Raw genomic sequence first — 6187 nt, forward strand, 5'->3', positions numbered from 1 at the left:
GTATGAAAGGTTTAGTACCTTCTTGTTACAAAATATTTTTCAAAGGGGTACCACCAATACCACTCTATTTATAAAAGAATCTAATGATGACATATTGCTTGTTCAAGTTTATGTGGATGACATAGTGTTTGGTTCGGCAAATGAATTCTTGTGTGAAGAGTTTAGAAAACTAATGACTAGTGAGTTTGAAATGAGTTTGATGAGAGAATTAACTTTCTTTCTTGATCTTCAAATCAAACAAGCTCCTAGTGGTATTTTTATTCACCAAGAAAAATATACCAATGGATTAATTAAGAAATTTGGTTTAGAAAATTCCAAACCAATGGGAATTCCTATGCATCCTAACACTAAACTTGACAAAAATAAAAATGGTAAAGATGTTGATGAAACAAGGTATAGAGGAATGATAGGATCTCTCATGTATCTTACATCCTCTAGACCGGACATTGTTCAAAGTGTGGGTGTGTGTTCTAGATTCCAATCTCACCCAAAAAATTCACATCTTTCGACCGTTAAGAGAATCATTAGATACATTAAAGACACATGTGATCTTGGCTTATGGTATCCTAAATCTAATGAGTTTTGTGCAGTAGGGTATTGTGATGCAGATTATGTGGGAGACCGAGTGGATAGAAGAAGCACTTCAGAAATGTGTTGTTTTCTTGAAAATTCTCTAAACATGTGATCAAGCAAAAAACAAGCTACTGTTGCTTTATCCACAGCTGAAGCTGAATACATCTCCGCATTCGCTTGTTGCTCACAATTAATTTGGTTAAAAACTCAATTAGAGGATTACAAATTGAAAATTGATAGTATACCCTTATTTTGTGACAACATGAGTACAATAAATATTTCAAAAAATCCTGTGTTGCACTCTAGAACTAAGCACATTGAAGTAAGATATCATTTTATTCGAGAACATGTGTAAAATAGTACTATTGATATTCAATTTGTAAAATTCGAAGAACAACTGGCTGACATATTTACTAAACAATTATGTGAAGATAGATTTTGTATGCTGAGAACTAATCTGGGAATGAAGGATTTCAATTCAGTTGAATAAATGATAATTTTCTACTCTCTGTATGTTTTTGTCTCGTAGGTAGCAGGGGAATAAAACCAGGCAAGTGATGAACTCTTAAAAAGGGGAAGGCTTAATCAAGTCCAAGAATTCTGGAACTCTGGGCCCAAGTCAGATTCAACCACCTTTGAGCCTGAATAGACAAAATTTTGTGATATGGGTTCATTATTTTTTAAATCATAAATAATTCTTTATTTTTTTTTATTTTGAAATATTCATGAGTTTTCACACTAGTTCTTTTCAAGGTCTTTTCAAAGTCAACTTTTCACCACTTTTCATGGAAAGTCCTTTCGATTACCATTTTTTTTTAAATCCTATTTGTTTTTGAAAATCATTTTTATTAAATGCTTTTGCTTTAAAAGAGTAACCCTCCACTAAGCATTTATGGCGATTGGCACCTAATCTCTCTCTACTTTCCTTCCTCTTTGCCACTTTCCATCTTCTCTTTCTCCATTTCATTCTTATTCAATATGAGAAAGAAGTTACCCACAAGAAGGAGTACCCGAATTCCAATTCCTTCCAAAAATTCTCCTTTATCGTCCAAATGCCCACAAACTCACATCACATTCATATCCACTCACACTCTTCTTTTTCCCATTCATCCCAATCCTTTGAATCTATGGCTCGTAAGGTCATTCTCCAAAAGAGTTCATCGGCATGCAAGGAAGCAGCCTCCTCCTAACGGAAGAGAACAATGGGTAAAAGGCCCATGCACGAAGAAGATGATCATCCATCTCTTCCTCCTCGACGTTCCTCACCACCACCGCATTTCACTCCATACCCATCTGGACATTCTGCTCCTTCTCAACGTCCTTCTCGAGGAACTAGGCGATCTGTCCTTCAGAATACCCGTGAGCCCCCAACCTCAACTCACTTGACTTCAAAAATAAATATGGTAAATCCCACTCTCACTATGATCCCTATCGATTCATATCCTGTGTAGCCTATGAGTTTCACATTGAAGTCTTGGTAAACCGGCATTTGTGTGCTTCATTTGTTGTTGATCTTGAAGCTCTTTCTGATAAAGGAATTAATTTTCAATCCAATTTTCATGATTTGAAATGGACCCTAATTTTTAAAATTAGAAAACCGGTTTATCCAAACTTAGTGCATGAGTTCTATGCCAATCTGATTCTTCATGAAGGTGAACTTCACTCATATGTCAAAAACACTCATTTTATTTTAAGCAATGAAACAATTAGTGCTGCATTGGGATATGAGGACGAAGGGGTCATGGCTTTTATGTCTGGAAAATGGGACAACCACGTTGGTATGACCCATCAGGATGCTCTGGCTCAAGTCTGTAAATTTTTTTCCTTTATGGATGGCACCAATCTCACACACAAGGCCCTTGGTCCTGTTAAGGCTTTGTTACACCGCATTGTTACTCACATTGTTATGCCGCAAAGTGGATCCTATTAGAGGGTGACTGTCTATGATACCCTAGTGCTTTATGCCATTCTAAACTCTGTTCTAATCTCTTTTGATTATCCGATGATTCGACATATGTAGGATTGCGTTAGAAGTGATAAAAAGAGTAATTTACCCTATGGGATGTTTTTGACTTGTGTTTTTGAGCATTTTAATATTGATTTGAGTAATAAACCCGTGGAGAATAGAGTCTCAACTATCAAGGGTGGTGGGGTACCAGAAAGTGTTAAAGGTAAAATGGTGAAAGGTTCTAGAACTTCTGTTTTATCTGAAAGTGAAGATGACAGCCTTCCCTCTCCTGCTGGAACCTCTGATTCTTATAAGTATATTTTCTTCGGAATGGTTAAAGAAGTTCTAATGGAATTCTCTATCATGTCCAAGCTAATGGTGAAATCCTACAAAGATGCTAGGAAGCATGCATTGGAAAATAAAAAGGCTTGGATAAAGTCTCATAAAAGGGTAAATTTGCTTATTAAGCATTTGGACTCTGTTGATAAGGACATGGCTCATTTCGAGAAAGAGGAGGTGATGAGCGGATATTTTATACGCTTTTTAACATCATTTTCATATAGTTTTTGTTATGTTTTGTTTAAGTTTTATTATATTTTCATAGGTTTTAGTGCAAAATTTATATTTTTGGATTCTACTTTGAGTTGTTGTGGTTTATGATGATTCCAGGTATTTTTTGGCTGAAATTGAGGAGTTTTGGCAAAGTCTGATTCAAAGACAGAGAAAGAACTGCAAATGCTGTCAAATTCTGACCTCCATACACTCGAAAGAGCATTTCTGGAGCTACAGAAGTCCAAATGGAACGCTCTCAACGACTATGAAAAGCTAATATCTAGGGCTTTCCAGAAAAATATAATAGTCTATACTTTGCTTTGGAAATGAAGACCCAAAACTGATATTTCATGCCAGCCACCAACCCCATTTCTGGCGTCCAACGCCCATTCAGGAGCGCAAAGCTGACGTCCAACGCCCCAGGGGGAGTACCAACTCGTGGCTTCACTCAAGCTCAGCCCAAACACTCACCAAGTAGGCCCAAAAAGTAGATTTTTGTACTACTAGACTAGTTTATCTTATTTCTGTAATTCTTAGTTATCGGATTAGTATATAGGAGGAGATCACCCTTGTTTAGGATCTTCTTCCCCCACTTTTACATTTGAATCTATATACAGTATGAGTCACTAACCTCCTAGGTTAAGGTTAGGAGCTCTGCTGATTTTTATGGATTAATAATATCACTATTCTATTTCAATCTATGCTTGATTCCATTCTAAGATGTATCTTCGTTCTTCATCCTAATGAATTGGGAGTGTAACTTTACCGTCATCCTTATTCACATGGGTTCGTGCGAGTCCTTGACGGGATAGTACTGAACCACAAGCTTGATTATACATCTCTTAGACGGCTAATCCACAACTTTGTTGGGTACTTGGATACATTAGTGCAGCCGAAGTACGGGGCGATTAGGGCCTTTGTGGTATAGGCTAGAACCAAAGGAGCGACGTTCTCTGATTCGGAAGATCCAACCTTGTCTGTGGCGTTTTGAATAGGATCACCAAGGGAATGGACTGCTAGAGCTTCACCCCTGTTCAGATTGGATGACCGCTGACCCGGCATTTGATCTGAAGTAGAGGAGATTAATGACCGCTGACCCAGCGTTAATCATTTACAGCCTACTATGGAATGAATCAATCAGAAGTTGGAGTAGATGGTGAGAAAAGTTTATCCAGAAGGAAGAAGCATCTCTGAAGCCTCAACCATTCTCATAACATTGATTTCACGCCTATCTAGTAACGTTTTATTTATTTATCTGTTTTATGCGTTTTCTCGTGACAACTATATTTTCTATCCACCTGACTAAGATCTACAAGATAACCATTGCTTGCTCAAACTAACAATCTCTGTGGGATCGATCCTCACTCACGTGAGGTATTACTTGGACGACCCGGTGCACTTGGCGGTCTATTTGTGCGAAACTTGCGAAGTCAGTTTCGTGCACCAGGAGGATATTCTGGAATCTGATGATGAATCTCCTGATGCCTAAATTTGCTCCCTGTTGCTGCTGAATGCTTCTTTATTGTGTTCTCTTTGAATTTGACTTAGTTGAACTGTTTTTCATTTAACTTGGATGACTATACTAAACTTAAATTTGATACGGTTTTTTGTTATGTATGATGTATTATGGATTGCACTATTTACTCTCTTGTGCTTGCAGGTGTCCCTCCTTGGTGACAAAAGGGGAAAAAACAAATAACAAAAGGGGAGAAAAAGGACTAAAAGTGATTTGAAACTGTTTTAATTTAAAACTATTTTGTCTTGTTTCATGGAGTGGCTGCCCTGTTTAGTGCTGTGTTACCGTGCTCTATTTTATGATCTGATTTGGCTTTGTTTTGAGCACTCTGTTTTAATTGATTAGTTACTATTGAATTTTTTATAAGCTTTTTCTTGTGAAAATATGGCTTGGTCTTAAAGGTTCCAAATTCTTGAAATTTTTATCTTTAAGGAACCTTTTGGAGCTTTACACAGTTTTTGCTTTCTTGAATATTTTGTTAATCAGGCACACATTAAGGGGGAGCACTTTGAACAAAAGAAAAGGGGAAAAACTTGCAAATCTTCAAAGGAAAGTTTTCTATCTTAATCCTTTCATTCAGTTTAATAATGCTTGTCATCAAGGAGGAGATTGTTGAATTTAGAAAACTGAAATAATGATCAAATATTATTAAAATATAAATTAGAAAATTAAAATCATTAAGTGTTTATTTAATTGTTTCCAATTGGTTATTTGATGTTGTTGCTTTTGTATAGGAAGAAAAATTTAATTTTCTATTAGGCCAGTCAATACAAGCCTGTTTTGGTTGACAAACAAGTTTAGCCCAACAATAATTATTTGCTTCAAGTGGCTAAACAAATTAAGGAAAGATGGCTCAAAGCCTTAGTAACCCGTTCGGTGATCACAAACCAAAGGGGATTCAAAGTTAAAGTCTTCATGCCTTGGTTACTGAAACTTAAATTTCAATTCAATTAATTACACTCCTTGGTAATCGAAACTCCAAATTCAATGTGATTTAATTTTATTAAAAGCTTCCACCGAAAGCTTTCTTGCTTCCTCTCTTCTCTCTCCTCTTTCTCTTTGTTTCGGTTAAATCAATCACTCAAAGAAGAAGATAGAAGAAAAATAGAAGACACAGAGAAAAGTCTATGAAAGGATTCCCTTACATTTTTTCTGTTGTGTGTCATGATTCTGTAGGGATTCCTTTACAAGTTGGGTTAGCACTTTGCAGTTGAAAGCTTGGTATGAGTCCAAGTCAAATTCAGATTGGGGTTAGAATCTGAATTTGTCCCAGATAGGATTGGGTAGATTCTATGGAAAAATTTGTGTTTGTAATCTTGAAAAAGATAGTGAAATTCCATCGTTGTTGTGATGGAGATTCGATGTAGGCTACATTGCACCTAGTAGCTGAACTAGGATATATCTGGTGTCAATTCTTCTTCTTTGCTTCTTTTCTGTTTCTGGTTCTGGTTCTCAGGAGACAAAATGAAAAATGTCTCTCAACTTGTTACGAGACAAAAGTAAAAATATCTCTTGAAGTTTGTTGAAAAAGTAAAAGTAATACTCTACAAAAAAGAAAGCTAAAATTCGACTCCTTTCTCTTAGCCACTAATTACTAT

The sequence above is a fragment of the Arachis ipaensis genome, chromosome B05 (genome assembly GCF_000816755.2).
Source record: "Arachis ipaensis cultivar K30076 chromosome B05, Araip1.1, whole genome shotgun sequence".
NCBI classification, from domain to species: Eukaryota; Viridiplantae; Streptophyta; class Magnoliopsida; order Fabales; family Fabaceae; genus Arachis; species Arachis ipaensis.